At 38.7% G+C, this 17,898-nt stretch overlaps 1 protein-coding gene and 1 long non-coding RNA gene across 2 annotated transcripts in view; both read right to left on the bottom strand.

Moving 5' to 3' along the window:
* EXT1 (exostosin glycosyltransferase 1) overlaps positions 1-17,898 on the bottom strand; it is a 367,673-nt gene that overhangs the window by 150,226 nt on the left and 199,549 nt on the right. The window lies entirely within an intron of this gene.
* On the bottom strand, positions 2,327-15,933 carry LOC138155838 (uncharacterized). The gene is made up of 2 exons (XR_011167005.1): positions 12,793-15,933; positions 2,327-12,717 (listed from the first exon to the last, which is right to left on the bottom strand). It is a non-coding gene; the product is annotated as an uncharacterized lncRNA (long non-coding RNA).

Genomic DNA, 17,898 nt, shown 5'->3' with positions numbered 1-17,898 from the left:
AAGACATGTTGGGGATTCTGTCATCTCCCAAGAGAAGGAAAATAACCAATTGCTACCTATCCTTTACTTGCAGTTTTTACCTCTGACAACAAAGAAGTGGCAGCAGGGTCATCCCAGTTCAGAGAGCACCACACTTGGAGCTGGGAAGACCTGGATTCAAACCCTGCCTCTGATACTTCCTAGTCATGTGACTTCGGTTAAATCACAACCTTGGTAAACCTCACATTATTCATCCATTAGGTGTAGTTAATGAGAGTCATTTTGAGACTCAGAAGGGATGGATACAAAGGAGTCTGAAAATTTAAACACACTATATGAATGTCTGATACTATTATGATTATGAGAGACAGAATGTCAGTCTACCGAATGCTAGCTTAGAGTCAGGGGAATCTGTTTTAAAATCCCACCTGGTTTTTTTGTTTTGTTTTTGATGGGGGGAAGGCAGGGCAATTGGGGTTAAGTGACTTGCCCAAGGTCACACAGCTAGTAAAAGTCAAGTGTCTGAGGCTCTATTTGAACTCGGGTCCTTCTGACTCCAGGGCCAGTGTTCTATTCACTGTGCCTCCTAGCTGCCTCCTAAAATCCCTGTTTCTGGTGAGATCACGGGCAAGTTACTTAACCCCCAAGAAACCTTAGCTTAATCCCCTTAATACTAGCACCCAACTCTGCTGATTATCTCCAATTTATCCCTCTATATATTTCTTTTGTACACCACTGTTTCCCATGTTGACTCCCCCATTAGATTTTGAACACACCGGGAACAGGGATAGGCTTTTTGCCTTTCTTTGTGTCCCAGGTGCTTAGCACAGTTCCTGCAACATTTGTTGTTGTTCAGTCATGTCCAGCTCTTCATGATCCTGTGAACCATACTATATATGGGGTTTTCTTGGCAAAGACACTGGAGTGGTTTGCAATTTCCTTTTCCAGTGGATTAAGGCAAACAGAGGTTAAGTGACTTGCCAGGGTCACACTGCTAGTATCTGAGGCTGCATTTGAACTCAGGTCTTCCTGACTCTAGGCCTAGCACTCTATCCAATAAGCCACCTAGCCTCCTTCTTTCTGGAACACAGTAGGTACTTTAAAAATGCTTGCTGACTTAACTCCACATGCTTTCAGTAATTCCTCAGAACTTATTAAGTATGGGGTACGTTCTTCTTTGGTGGAAGGAGTTCCCACACTTACCAGAGTTCTCCCAAACTGTAGAAACCATAGATCTTTTCCGTGTGGGTATGTGTGTGATGATGATGATGGTGGTGGTAGTGGTAGTAATGATGATGATAACTCAGAGGCAACATAGCATAGTAGCTAGAGAGATGGTCCCACACTCATGAAGATCAGAGATCAGGTCTGGCCTCTGCCAAGTACTTGCTGACTGACCCTGGGCAAGTCACTTAACCTCTAAGTGCCCCAGTCATCTTCTTAACTTGAAGATAAAGTGCTAAATCATTTTGGTGGCAGTTCCTCTCTGGAAACACCCACTCCTGATGTAATTAAAAGTCTGGTCAAAATATTATTAGTGTAATTTAAGACACCGTAAAATCACGCCAAGATACAATAAGGAGAATGATCCCTATAGCCACATGTTGGTTGTGTGGGAATGAATTCCACTTTCCTTAAGAGAGCCCAATGTGTTATTTATATACATCATATTTCTATGTCTGCGTACATATAACAGTGGAGGAGAAAATGAGAAAAAACAGAAAAGCAAACTGAGAATGGCAGAATATGTCCATAACAATTATCTTGGGTGCCAACACATGCTATAGCCAGCATTGTAAAGCAACATGGTAGCCCCATGAAGAACATGGAGGGCAGAAGAAATTCAATTATTCACCAAACTTTTGGGCAGTATGGCCTTACCTCGGTAAGCTTTTGTTTCCCCCAATTACATAAATCCTCCATCAATTCTCATTTTAGATCAAGTAGGAACTTGATATTGGTCACTTTCAACTGGACTCTGCTATTGAGACCCTCTGGTGCAGAGGCTATGGTGACAGGCAAAGCAAGAGACAAGGGCCTTCCTGAAACGCTCTCCCCTGTTGCTCTCAGGACCACTACTCTTGCCCCTGAAGTTTTAGGAGGCACTCATTTCTGAATGACAAACGGAAAAAAAAAAGAACCCTCTTCTATCTATCATCCTGCATTAATTTCAGAGACCCTGGTGACTTACTTTAGGAAGATCTGAGTTCAAATCCTGTATCACACACTTACTAGCTGTTTGACCCTCAACAAGTCACTTAACTGTGCCCTTCAATTTCCTTGCCCGTAAAGTGGGTTCATGATAGCACTTACTTTACAAGGTTGTTGTTAAGGATAAAGAGCGATAAAATTTATGAAGGGCTCTGGAAACCTTAAAAACTATATAAATACTAGCTATTATTACTACAGATTTCATCTTTTTTTTTCTTTCAGTTTTACTGCTCTTGCTTTTACATTATTATTTATGGGTTACTCCCATTTCATGAGAGGTCTCTTGTAACAAGGTAAAAATAGAGTGACCTAATCTGAAAGTGCATGCAAAATTTCAAATCTGCATCATACCCACCCACACACCCATCTTTATTTTTAAAAATGAAAAGAAATGTGTTTTCTCTTCTTCCAAACCCCTCCCCACCCCACTGGAAAAAAAAAGAAGAAGAAAATGAATTTTTTTTGTCATAAATATGCATAGTCAAGCAATTCTTGACTCTCTCAATGGTTGTACACATAGAAAAATATATGTGTCATTCCATACCCTAAATCTATCACCTCTCTGCAATACAGAGCATGTTTCATCATTGGTCCCTGGATTTATAAATGTTCAGTGCATTGATGATTAAAATAAGTATAGTAGAGTGGAAAGAATGCTTCAAGTCAAAGAATCTGGTTTAAATCCCTGCTTTCCCACTTAATACTAAAGTGGTTTTGGGCAAGGAAGGCTCTGTCCCTAAATATCTTCACCTGCAGAATGAAGGAGCGGCTGGGACTAGATGACTTCTGAAGGCCCTTCCAGCTCTCAATCTATGATCTGAAAATCCTATGATCCCACAGAAGGAAAGTGCAATCCAACACAAAGCCATGAACGGATTCTGCCTCATATATCATCTATATATAGAAAAAAGGGTCACTTCTAGGTGGGGCTTCACTTAGAAACTTTCTTAACTATAACTTAACTATAACTATTGTTATAGGAAAAATATGAATAAATTCATTTCAAACAGATATTGTGTATCCATACATACAATATTTGGGGCAGGTAGGTGGCACAGTGAATAGAGCCCCAGGCCTGGAGTCTGGAACACTCCTCTTCCTTAGTTTAAATCTGGCCTCAGGCATTTACTAGCTTTGTGACCCTGGGCATATTTAACCCTGTTTGCCTCAGTTTCCTCATCTGTAAAATTAGCTAGAGAAGAGAAGTGGCAAATCACTCCAGTATCTTTGACAAGAAAACTCCAAATGGGGCAGCTAGCTGGTGCAGTGAATAGAGCACTGGCCCTGGAGTCAGGAGGACTGGAGTTCAGATCTGGTCTCAGACACTTAATACTTACCAGCGATGTGACCTTGGGCAAGTCAGTTAACCCCAATTGCCCTGACTTTCCCCCCCTCTAAAAAAACAAAAGAAAAAAAAAACCTCCAAATGGGGTGAAGAAAAGTAGGACACAACTGAAAAATGACTCAACAATATAGACCATGACTTCCCCTTGGCTCCTTTTATTATACCTGGTAATCACTAGGAAAACTGTATTAATACCAAACAAATACAAGAACCCTCAAAAAAGAGAAGCAGTATGCCATCACAAAATGAATAGTGTGTCAAAAGACCTAGGTTCAAATCCTTAAAAATCTTAGAATCCTTACTTTCCTCTAAAACTCAGTTCAAGTACCATCTTCTATAAGAAGGATTTTCTTTCCCCTCCTCCTAACCAGGCCCCCACCCCCAAGCTATTAGTGCCTTTCATTCAAAAATTAATTCATATTTCTTTTTAATATATTTGGCATATGCTTACATATATACAGGTTGTTTCCTACAATCCTCTTATAAAAATGTAAGCTTACTAAGGACAGGAAGTTTCGTGTTTATCTTTGTACTGTATGACTACAGAGCATAGTACAATAGTATGGTGGATGGTTGGTTGGTTGTCATCCTTTGTTCTCAAAGAGGACCAAAAGGGCATCACTATGTTACAGCCAAGCTACAGTGTGTCTAGCTATGGCTAATAAAGACTAGTATGGGCTCAGAACACTTTACCACAGGTCAGGCACAAATAGTCCATGTGAACCTTTGGGTGGATTCTCTAAATTTGTACATCTCACATTTATTTTGAGCTATCTCAATACTGCTTTGCTCACAGAGTGCAGCTCCTTCTTTGATGTGGGTATGCCATGCTGGGTGGTCCTGTGCCAGCATCCCCCATGTCATGCAATCAATTCCAAGGTTAAGAGAGACCTTGAGAGTGTCCTTGTATCACTTTTTCTAACCACCGTGTGAGCACTTGCCCTGTGTGAGTTTTTCTTAAAATAGTCTTTTTGGCATTTGAACAACATTGCCAGCCCACAGGAGTTGCGCTGTGATTAGATCTGTGCTGGAGCCAAGACGACCTGGGTTCAAATTTGACACACTGGCTAAGTGACCCTGAGCAAGGCGCTTAGCTTCTCAATGCTCTACACAATTTTCTATGCTGCAGAGAAGTTATCAGCCAGCATTGACAGAGCTTTCTCACCTGGGAATTCCCTATACCACTGAGATTACAGACCTAGTTCTAGTCCTCAATTCTCTTCTGACTGCCCAATGTCCCTCATGTAATAGGCACACGCAGACTGATTGATTGAGCCTGATTTAGACATTTTCTATATGGCTAATCTTTGATAAATCTGGGTCTTAGTTTCCTCATCTATAAAATGCTGGGAGATGGACTAGATGACTTTTAAAGTATCTTACAGCTCTAAATCTGTTTCCTGGCCATTTCCATACCCTACTTTGTACTTTAGCCATCGTCCCTCATCTCCCTTAGCCCTCCACCCACACTACGAACCCTGGACTCTGACAGATGTGATTTTTGCCTCACTTTGCCTAGGACTGGGCCTCCAAGACTTCTGGGTCATCTCCATACCATGCTACCACCACCACCTGGGTCTAGGTTCCCTTTTCTTGTATTATTTTACCTCATTTCAATGAAATCTCCTTGAGATTTCACTGCCCTTCTTAAAAGTTCAGGGTTGTTTTGACTTGCTGGTATTTATATACCAGCCCTGAGCCCTATGTCTGGCACTTCAGTATTTAAGAAATACTTTATCCATTATCTCCTATGAAGCAATTCCCAGTATTTTCAATGCACACCTTGTTACTACTGAAGGTTCTGGTTATATTTTACCCAATAGTTATAGCTGCCTCTCTCATCATTGTTTTTATGGTGGCTGCTAATCATTTAGGAAAATTGGATGATTTAAGTTTCACCTCTTTTCCCTGACCACTCTTCAGATGAGGTGTTAATGAATTGTAGAAGAACAAGGAGTACAGGAAAATGGCTGGAAAGGAATCCAAGGGCCTTGGAAAATTCACTGATTCAATACTTACTGCACTGTTACTATATGGATGACTTCGTGCTAGGGGATGCAAAGAATTTGCATCAACCTTCTAAAGACTCAATGATGCAGACTGGACTACATGCTTTGTATTTAAGGAGCAGCCCTGCATTAAATTGTCAAGGCTGCTGTAAAGTGAACCTGAATGATGCTAAATGAATAGAGATCCCTTTTGCATGCACTGCTAACAGAGGCTAAAAGGAAATTATCTATTTACACCTTTATGCAGTATATTTCGATCCTTCTGTACACCAAAGTAATCAAAAGTTGTCAGTAATTACTTCGCTATATGGCTCACACTGACCTCCCACTGGCCTCATGTGTTATATCATGCACTTCAGAGGCAAATAATTATCACTACATGCCTAAACAGATAGAACAAATAGGAGATCCAGTCAGTTTCAGTCTTGTCCATTATGAACTAGAACAGGTTTAAAATTTATTGCCATGTGAGTTTTAAGTTCCCAAGAAACCAGATGAAGTCTTCAAAATTCAGGAAGTAAAGGCAAACTTACTGTCCCGTTTGCTCTGCAGATAGACAAGGAGCCATTGATAAAATACTGAAATTATTTTAAAGGTGAGAACTGTTCATATTAGTACATGATTCAGGTTTCTTGCTTCTCTTGGATATGGCTAAATGCTCGACTTTATAGATAGATACTGGAAACTCTGAAGGTCATGCCCTAACAAAAATAATGATAAAAAGTTCTGGGTTTAGCTGCTTCCTGGATTTATAACCAATGCAGTACATCCTCTGCTCAATCTTTGAGACTGTCAATAATTTAGGATGTGTATGCATGGCCTTGAACAAATTAATTACGCTCATTCCCTTGGACAACTCTCATAGACATACTATATAATTTGTAGAGCAGGGGATGAGCTCCATTGGTAGAGGGAACATATACCAATGAAATTATAAGTCTGGTCCAAAAGAAAACAAAATGCAAAATTATTACCTATATAAGACATACATAAGTCATGGACCTGTGATTACATAGGTGAACTCCCAATTTGGTACTGCGATCTTTTTTAACTTATGACTACCTGAGAATTGGCAAAAGTTCAGAAAGTTTAAGTAATTCACCCATGGTCACACATCTAATAAGCATGAAAAGCTTAAGGTGTGCCCATGTCTTCCTGACTCTAAATTCAGCACTGGATCCATCGTGCCACACTAACTCTCACGTAACATAAGATAAATTGATTAAAACACTGTAAATTGATACATTGCTCTTCGGATGGTAGGTTCAGCATTTGCACTCCCGGGATACTGTTAATCGGGCTACCTTTCACACAATCCCAACTTAACACAAATCTCCTGCTTGGGGACTTAATTCATAAAGGAAATATGGAGATGATTAATTTCCTTCAGCCTAAACTGAATTGTAGAGTGTTACAAAATAGTCAACTTTATTTTAATAGCTCAACCAAAGTACTGATCTCAGTTCTCACATACTGCATAAAATAGAGCTTCCTTCTCAAAATCCAACCAGCAGGCTTGTTATAGTTGACCATCAGTTGTGACTGGACTATTGAATCTTAGGACTGTTTGAAAATGTGTTCAGTTAAAAACCATCTCTTGATGATAGAGAACATTATGGAATGCAAAATGGATCATTTTAATTACATTAAATTAAAAAGTTTTGCATAAACAAAATCAATGCAATCAAGATTAGAAGGAAAGCAAGAAGCTGGGAAACAATTTTTTCCAGCTACTGTTTCTGATATAGGCCTCATTTCTTGAATATATATATATATATATATAACTGAGTCAAATGTGTAAGAATACAAGTCATTTCCCAATTGACAAATGGACAAAGGATATGAATAGGCAATTTTTAGATGAAGAAATGAAAGCTATAGGTAGTTATATGAAAACTGCTCTAATTCAGTATTGATTAGAGAAATGCAAATTAAAACAACTCTGAGGTACCACCTCTCACCTATAAGATTGGCTAATATGACAGAAAAGGAAAATTACAAATGTTGGAAAAGATGTGGGAAAACTGGAACACTAATGCATTGTTGCTGGAGTTGTAAATTGATCCATTCATTCTGGAGAACAATTTGGAACTACGTCCAAAGGGCTATAAAACTGTGCATACCCTTTGATTAGTGATGCCAATACTAGACTAGATCTATATCCCAAAGCGATCATTAAAAAGGGGAAAATACCCACATGTACAAAAAAAAAAATTTATAGCAGCTCTTTTTGTGGTGGCAAAGAATTGGAAAGTGGAAGAATGCTCATCAAGTAGGGAATGGATGAACAAGTTGTGTATATGAATGTAATGGAATATTATTGTTCCATAAGAAATGCTGAGCAAGCGGATTTCAGAAAAACCTGGAAAGACTTATATACGAATGATTCTGAAAGAAGTGAGCAGAGCCAGAACAACACTGTACACAGTACCAGCAACACTGTGAGATGATCAACTATAATAGCTCTAGCTCTTCTCAGCAATACAATGATTCAAGACAATTCCAAAACACTTGTGATGGAAAATGCTATCCACATCTAGAGAAAGAACTACGGAGTCTGAATGCAGATCAAAGCAACTATTTTCACTTCTTTTAGGTGTTTTGTTTTTTCTTATGGTTTTTCCATTTTGTTCTTATTCTTCTTTCACAACATGATGAATGTGGAAAATATGTTTAACATGAAAAGAAATAAATAAAAGCCCTCTCTTGAGTTCCCAATGAATGACTATTAATCCAAGTACATGTGTGTGTATACACACTATCTATATAAATTGTATAAATGAAAGTACTGTGGAATATTAAACTTCAGATATGGGCCAAGTTCATACAAAGAAATTACCAAGAATGTCAATCCAAGTCCTCCAAAGAATAGGCTGTTAAAGACTCTTAGCATTTTGTTCTTCAGTTTATGAATAACTAACTCACTGTTCATCTCAGCAGTCCAACCTAAGTCAATGACGAAGGATAAGAGGTGCGTTACTAGTCTATTATAGTCTGAGCTAGAGAGTTCTCCACCAGTTCCTATGATTGGCCTGATCCAAACTGTACTGCATATCCTTAATTACTGACACATGGGCAATTAAAAATGTGTTTAACCACAGTGATCATAGGACTTAGATGATACCCAGGCCATCCTACCTCATTTTACACATGAAGAGACTGATAGAGACAGGTTAAGAAATTCAACCAGATAATGATGGCAGAGATTAGACTAGAACCCTGGTTCATAGCCTCGTGCTCTTTTCCTCTGCCATATGCTTGGCAAATAAAATCACACAATAAAAGACAACATCCTTTTATACACTCATACATATTCAAATGCACAAATACTTGAATGGGTATTTGAATATAAAGATACATATACAGCCTGAAATGTTCTCTAAAAGTTTATTTAACAGTCCTCAAAATCTGTCAAATCTACCACTGTGATTATTTCTTCTTCTGCCTATCTTTTTCTTCTAAGAAATGTGGAAATACCTGTACAGATAATCTCCTCCTCCTCCTCCTTCCTTCTTACCTTCTTCTTCTTTCTCCTCCTTGTTCTCTCTGTGTGATACAGAGGAAGGGAATAGATTTTTTTTTTGGGGGGGGGGACTAAACTCACTTTAAGTTGCAGTTAGGAGGCTGAATTTTGCAGGTTTTCAAAGTAGGATCTATCTTCATTAGATGAATAAAGGCTGAAATATCACAGAAGATACATCACCCAGTTCACTCCTTCACTTCTGCAAGATTCTCACCATGGACCTCATGTCATTCAGTTTTTGTTTTGTTTTTAGGTTTTTGTTTGTTTTAAAAGGGATGAATGATAGTTTGATGAACAAAGGATTTGTTCTGATGTTCAGGCAGATGAAAGAATAAACCTGTGGATCTCTTGAAAGACCAATCTAATATACATCCATACATATATATTTACAAAATTATTGATGCCTTTTCTTTTTACACTAGTGTAAGAAAAGCTCGTTAATCTCCAGTGCCCCACCCAAGTTAATCAAACAAAATGCTCTTTAAAACAAGTAAAAACATTTAGACAAAATCAAACACAGCAACCATGTCTTAAAGTATGTATTTCATTGTGTATATACATTTCAGGAAGATACATTTTATTATCTGTTCTCTGGAAACAAGACAGATTAAACTGAAATCGACTGCCTCTTAATATTGTTACAAGTTTCTATTACTGTTGTCACATATATAGAGCTCTTAGTACTGCTTACTTCATTCTGCATCAGTTGCTACAAATCTTATCAAGTTTCTCTGGATTTCTCATTTGTTCTTTCCAATGGCATAATAATATGCCATGATATTTATGCCACACAATTGTTCAGTTATTTCCTAATCAATGAAAGCCTAGTCTACTTCCCCTTTTTTGCTTTCACAAAAAAAGTGCTGGCATGAAAATCTTGATAAATATGTAGCCTTTTTTCCTTATCCATGGGGTAAAATTTCAACTGTTAAATTAATCTTCTAAAAACAATAACAATAGACAACTCAAGTACTAGGTCTATGCTTTGTTTCTAAATAAATATTTCATCATCATCATCATCATCATCATCATCATGTATGTAGTGTTTCCAGGGTGTCAGGTATTAAGTGGAACAGTGAATAGAATGCTTGGTCTAGAGTCTGGAAGACTCCTCTCCCTTACTAGCAGTGTGATACTGGGCAAGTCACTTAACCCTGTTTGCCTCAGTTTCTCATCTGGAAAACGAATTGAAAAAGGAAACAGCAAACCACTCCAGTATCTTTGCCCAAAAAAAACCCCACATGGAGTCATAAAGAGTCAGATATGAAATGTAGTCAAAAAAAATTAAAAAATAAAAGTCAGACATGACTGAAAAATGACTGAAAAACAACAATAAAATGTGTCAGGCATAGTGCTAAGACCTTTTCAATTATCTCATTTGATCCTCACAAAAGCCCGGGGAGGTAGGTGCTATCATTATCCCCATTTTATAGATGGGGAGACTGAAGCAAACAGAGTTAAGTGGCTTTTGGTGGGAATATAGATGAGATGGACTAAATGACACTAAAAAGGGCAAAAATCTTGAAATGAAGGAGCACTACATTGGCATTAAAAAGTATGGGTTGAAGTCCCAGTTTTACCCCTTTCTTAGATTTAGGATCTGATGGGGAGCTTCCACATCTGTAAGATAATGGTAATAATAGATGCTATGCAAATAGTGCTATACAATTCATAAAGTACAATATAAATGGGAGCTTTAATTTTCAAATGCTTAACGATTTGGAAAGCACTTTGTTAAAACACAAATTCTCATTTGAGTTACAACTGGTGAACCCAGTTCTCTCAACTCAAAATCCAGTTATTTTCTCACTTTACCAAAGCTGCTTTCATACTCTCATGTACAACCCTAAATCCAGTGCCAAAGAGAACACTAAAATAGCTAGGAAGTAAACTGATTAAAACAGGCTATCAGGTTACCTCTGCTCATGACAATTGTTTTCTGCTGTCAGGATTAGATCACTCCCAGCTGCAGTGTCCCCATAACTTCCAAATAAGCTTATGGCAGAGAGCAAATAATTTTTAGGAAATACTTCCTAACCAAAAGTGAAGCGCTATCCAAAAGTGGAATGACTTCTCCCACCCCACCCTCATTCCCAGGAACTCTTCAAGCAAAAGCTGCATGACTACTTGTTGGCTAGGGTAGAAAGATTCCTGTTCTGGTATTGCTTGGACTAAAGGAAATCCCCTTCAACTCAGAAATTCTGTGAGTTATTATAGAAAGCAAGTAAAAATGTGGGCAATAGAGAAATAACTCAAAATTTATTACAAGACCCATAAGAAAAAAGACCCACAAACAAACCAAGGAGATAGGCCAGGGGTAGATGGATGAGTAGTTAGGAACACAAGTTTCAATTTTCCCATTTAGTCCCAAATAGTCCTTTGGTATTGTTCCAATACTTTTCCCATTGCCCAAGAAGTTCTTATTACTCTGTATAGGAGAAATGAAGGCTCATTTAACAAGGAAGTGAAAATTAAAAGGAAATTTGTGGGAAATCCAGACACAATATTTCTTCACATCATGAGCAACCATACTTATGCAAGTCTCAATACATGGATAGTTTAGACCACTGTCTGTCTAGATGAGTCCAGGAGTCACCAAAATGTGTGATCCTATTAGTAACCTCAAAAGAAAACTCACAGCCTGACAGCCCTAAAGGAGGATTAATCAGTCTCTCTTTGGGGAGCCCTATAAATTCAGAGGCATAAACAGAAAAATCAACATGGAAAGAAAAAAAGGAAAAAAGCCAATGGAAGGAACCATCATTTATCATTGGATAAATGAATTGGCTTTTGACAATTTCATATGTTATCTTTTAATATTTTCAGTTAACAAAAAAAAAAAAAGAAACTTGGAATTATCAACATGGACCAACTATAATAACTATATCTGAAAGTTTGGAAACTGCTGCCCATCTGACTCATTAGCAGATGGGAACTCTTCCCCTCACCCAAGAAATCACAGATCCTATCATGTATCAAAAACCATCACCTGCTCCTTTACTTTGAAAAGAAAGGTGGCAAATTAACATAGGACAGGTTTGTTTTTCCCCCCTCTTATGATCTTTCTAAATGTAGAATGGAGGAAACTGAGAGGCCCTGGAAAAATGTCCATCACTTTTACAATATGTGTTGTTGTTGTTGAGTAGTTTTTCAATCATGTCTAACTTCTTCATGAGCCCATTGGGGGTTTTCTTGGCAATTTCCTTCTCCAGCTCATTTTACAGATGGGGAAACTGAGGTAAACAAATTCAAGCAGCTTGCCCAGGGTCATACAGCTAGTAAGTATCTGAGGTCAGATTTAAACTGGGGTCATCCTAGCTCCAGGCCCAGCACTCTATCCACTGTGCCACCTAGCTGCCCTGAACAACATTTTTTTTTAATATTTTGATGTTTTCAGAGACATTACTTCAGGTTTTCAGTATGATTTATATTTGGATAATTCTCTACAAGCCTACAAATATGCACTAAGAAGTACATTCAAATGAGACTTAGCAACACAGACAAGATGAAAAAGAAATAACAATGAGAAATGAGAGACTGGGCCATGTACAGGATTTCCAGGCCTTGTTGCTCTGAGTTTTTAAATTAAAGCATCTGCTGTCTGTACTACTGCCTTGCCAGTTTATATTTGCTAACCACTATGTATTAATCTTCTTAGGCAAATATCCTGCCTCTCCAAATAGATTCTAAGCTACAAGAGGGAAGATACTCAATCTTAAGGCTACATTACAAATCCCTATATCATATAGAATGCAGAACTAGAGCAGACTTTGGAGATCATTTAGTTCAACCTTCTTCTTTTACAAATGGGGAAAATGAGGCTCTGGGAGATTAAGTGACTTACCCAAGAAAAGACCACTCAAATAATTAGTAATAATGTATTATAATAATAATACAATCACCTATGGTGCCACATTGGTTTTTTTTTGTTTGCCCTTTGTTTTCAGAGGACCAATGGCATCACAGGTGATGTCTTGACTTGCACATGAATTGGATTTAAGTGAGGCACAGCTGCACAAAGTCCTCACCCTCAGTGTCTCTGAAGTCCAGTGACAAGGCAAAAGTCAAGACGCCTGGCAATGTTCCAGGATACAGTGGATGACTTTGATCATTGTCTGGACGAGCTCTAAGTAACTCCACAGCACCCAGTGCATCAACCTTCATGGCTGTTGGAACGGATTGTTCTCATCTACCCATTCCTCTGACGGAAGTCTTCACATGCTTTGGGTAGATATTCCCCTAACTCAACAACAGGTTTTAGGCCTGTCAGTTACCTCCAAACTGGTTTAGCCCATCTACTGAGATGGTTTTACCAAAGTGTGGCTACTGCCCATGCTAAAGCTTCTTAGAGTCACAGGTCAGAGTTGGGTGAATCAGGTGGACACCAAATGTGGATTAGCAGCCCTGAAAAGAGCTCAATAAGCCATCACACTAGAGTTCTTGTGAGCACCCAAAACACCCCAGCACCATGGTATAGCGGATACAGCGCTGGGCTTAGATTCAGGAAGACCTCGGTTTTTATCCAACCTTAGAAATGTACTAAAGGGGCGGCCAGGTAGCACAGCGAGTAAGAGCACCGGCTCCAGTGTCAGAACGACCTGGAGATCGAATCCCGGGCTCAGACACTTAGCACCCACCCAGAAACACCTGGCCGTGTAACCTTGAACAAGTTACTTAACCCCAATTGCTTAGGGGCGGCCAGGTGGCTCAGCGAGTAAGAGTACCGGCTCCAGTGCTGGGATGACCTGGAGATTGAATCCCGGGCTCAGACACTCAGCACCACACCCAGAAATAACTGGCCGTGTAACCTTGAGCAAGTTACTTAACCCTGACTGCTTAAAAAAAAAAAAAAAGAAAAGAAATGTACTAGCTATGTGACCTTGGGCAAATCACTCAGCCTGTTCTCTTCTCCATAAAATGAAGGAGATGGATTCAACTGTCTCTAAAGTCCCTTTAGTTTTAAATCCATGATCCTATGATGAAAACACTGAATATAAAGGAACAAGGAGATAGTGACTTGTTCTAGGAACATTTCTCTATCTGAATCCTATCAAAAAAGATAACAAAAATGACTTTTACATAACACTTTAAAGCTTGCCAAGCCCTTTACTTGCATTCACTCTTTAGAGCCTCATAATTTGAGAACTCTATAACGTCTCCAATACATAAATGAGGAAACCAAGACTCAGAAAAGTTAAATAACTTGTCCATAATCATAAGAAGTAAGTAGGAGTTCTCCAAACTCCAAATGTAGTCCTTTTTTCCCCACTACATCATGTAGCATCCCATAACAGGCATTAAATCAAATAAGATAATGTACATAAAGCATTTAGCAAACCTTAAAACAATATTTAAACTGGTGCCACTATTATTATTATTAAAATCATCATCGACATTATTATTATTTGATGATGGAGGTGTGTTTTCTGATTCCTCAAGGCACATCACCACAAATCCACGCAACACACTCACAATGTCTCCTTTTAAAACAAATTTAATAGGCAGCGTGAACTTTTAAAAGTGAGCTCACACCACATTTTTAAAACCTAAGAAATTATTTTTAAATTAGACTTTTATGGTTCCCACCCCAACTAACACTCCTCAATCTCTTAAAACCAACTTACTATTTTTGCCTTTATAGAACATATCAGGACAAAGAGACATCCACAGTGATCTAATAATGCCCCATTCTTTTAACATCTTGCTACAGAAAATCTTAAAATCCATTTCTGTCCCCTTCCTTATTGATATTCAAAGGAAATTTACAGGGCAAATTCAGGCCAAAGTCTTAGTCTAACCCAGGGGTGGGAAAACTGTAGCCTCAAGGGCACCGGTGGCCCTCTAGGTCCTCAAGTGCAGCCCTTTGACTGAATTCACAGAACAAATCTGTAGTTTGGATTCAGTCAAAGGGCTGCACTTGAGGACCTAGAGGTCACATGTGCTCTCAAGGCCACAGGTTTCCCCATCCCTGGTCTAAACCTCCTTCCCTTCCCATTCACCATCTTCTTACATGCCACTGTCAGGGGGCGCCCCATCCCCTCCCTAACAACTGTTATTTCAATCATATGATCCTCTTGAAATTTATGTTCTGACACCCAATTTTTCAAACATATCAATTCTAACCTCCTGCCACTGAATTTCAGGGCACAATAACACCGGGCCACACCCCATACCATTGCTACCATGGTTCCATTCTGTACCTTCTTTTAACCTTCAGCTCCTGCTATGGAAATCTGCTTGTAATCCTCCTCCCTCTGAGTATAAACAGAAGTTATCACCCATACCTGCTATGGTCTATAACCTTTCCCTCCAACAGGCTTCAATTTCAATAGATGAGAACATGTTTTGCAACATTTTCCAGAATAAAGCACACCTGTGCATTTACAAAAACATATCTGACTGACAGAAGGTGGAGAGGTTGGCGAGGACATGATCTTCCAAGCAGAAACAGCCCAACATATAAAGAGTTTCTGCTGCTGCTGAAATTACCTTTGCTCTGGGAACCTAAAGGCTAATCTTGTCACATTACTCCCTAAAAATTAAATTATCAAACAAAATTTGGGATGTCAACAGGCAGCAAATGTAATCAATGTGTCAAAAGCTATATTTATGTCTTAAATGTGCATTCAAAAACATTTCCCAAGGTGCTCTCTTAACCAAAATTGAAAACCTTATTTACTTATATATGAAAAGAGATTTTTGGGCATTTAGCTTTGAGTTCCAGGCTATAGGCAGCCAGGGATTTGAACACAGTGACTCTAAAGGAAGGCAGCCATCTGGGATTCAAGGAGTTCATCAAGCAAAGACCCCCAAGTATCAAGGCAATGTACCCAAACCATATAGAAATGTGCGCATGTGTGTATACACACACACACACACACACACAGGATATCAACATATATGTGTTGATATTTACTACCTACTGACATTCCAAATTTTGTTGGAGAATTTAATTTTTAAGGAATAATGTGATAAGATTAGCCATTAGGTTAATATATTATACATGCTAAAATATTATACATTTTATACATATATGAATAACATATATTTTCAAGATATCTAAATATATATGTGCACGTGTGTGTGTGTGCGTGTGTGTGTGTGTGTGTGTGTGTGTGTGTAAGAGGCAACTATGTAGCATACTGGACCTGGAATCAAGAAGACCTGAATTCAAATCCATCATCAGACCCTGGGCAAATCATTTGAACTTTGCGTGCCTCCGCTTCCTCATCTGTAAAATGAAAACAATAATAGCTACCTACCTCCCAGGGCTGTTGTGAATAAATGAAACATTGGTGAAACACTCTGTAAACCTTAATACCCTATATAATACCAGTTGCTATTATTTTTGTTGTTATTATTCTGCTCATTTGTTTACTGGATGAAGATGCCACCAACCCGCCCCCCCACTCCACCAACCAAATGGACATTAACTCTTTGGGGGCAGGGATGCTATCATTTGTATCACTTTCTCTTTCATACCTTGCTTAATGAAATTTCCTGAACTGAATCAAAAGTAATTCTCCTTGTGAGCTCTGTATCACACACTGTAATGAGGCTAGTTAACAGTTTTCAGACTTTTTTCATCTGAGATGGTTTGAGGAATGTTGTCCCTGGGAGTCATATTCTCCCATAAACATGAACATTCAGTTTTATATTTCAGAAATCCACAAGCTCTTTCTTATTTCAGAAACAGAGAGAGCATCTGAAATCTGGATTTCCAAGCTAGCACTTTAGTAAAAAGAAAGGGACAAAACACTGTTCAACTCATTGTTCTACTTTCTTCTACACCTTATTTACAAAACATAGAGACTACAGTCTTATTTTTGCTGGGAGGAGAGGAAGGAAAAGGAGAGGAAAACCAGCTTAGACTATTATATTTACCTAAAGCTCCTTGGCCAGTGACCTACATCACTTTCCTGTCCTGATTTTAATAGCATCTTAAAAGTAAGGCTGGAAGGAACCACAGAGAACATCTCATTTAACCCCTTCATTTTGTCAATGAAGAAATTGACACCCAGAGAAGTAAAGGGACTTGCCCGTTGACACAGGTAGTAAATAAAAAGGATGGGATTTGAGGACAAGTTCTTTGAATCCAAACCATGTTCTTTCCTCCATCCTCCAGAACCTCTCAAGTAATGTAGCCCTTGGCTATTAGATCCTACAGATGCTTGTTGGCTCAGGCCTGAAATCAGTTCATATTCACTTGACCAGAAATCAAAGAGGAAAGACTGGAATAATGGAGGATGGTTATTGTTTGGCCAGGGCTGACCTCCTGGAGCTTGTGGAAGTGAAAGCTGAGAGCCATCCAAAAACAGTCAAAGAGGAAGGCCTTATTCACGATGGGAAATCCCAATCACAAAGAACTGGAAATGTGATTCTCTGAATGACTCATCTCTGGAAACGGAGATGCCAAGGGAAAGAAGGGGGTCTAGGCGTGGAGGATACCATATCTCCTATCTCTCCCCCTCACTTTAATGTATCCCACATGTCTAATTTCAAAATGCTGGTTGATTTGTTGTTGTGCTTTTAATTTAATTTGGGTTTTGTTTAATTTGTTTTTTTTCTTCTTCTGAGTATTTATGTGTATATAATATGATTAACAGCTTTATTCATTAAACAGCTCCTTCTTTGCAGAGATTCTACCAGATTACTGGGGGCATCTGGGGCAAAATTCACTCTGTGATATAACTATTCTCTGTAGCAAAGGCATCTTAATGTAACAACTTCACACTCTACTTAATATAACTGAAGGCACATGTACAATAAAAAGTATCTCTCCTTCAACAAATCAAATCATTAAAATGTCAACTTGCCCACACACACACACA

This window comes from Petaurus breviceps, unplaced genomic scaffold, assembly GCF_028583685.1.
Source record: "Petaurus breviceps papuanus isolate PSGF00001 unplaced genomic scaffold, PetGlider_PUasm1.0 98, whole genome shotgun sequence".
Classification (NCBI taxonomy): Eukaryota; Metazoa; Chordata; class Mammalia; order Diprotodontia; family Petauridae; genus Petaurus; species Petaurus breviceps.
The sequence above is the reverse complement of the archived record's forward strand: the minus strand, read 5'-3'. Positions and strand labels throughout refer to the sequence as shown.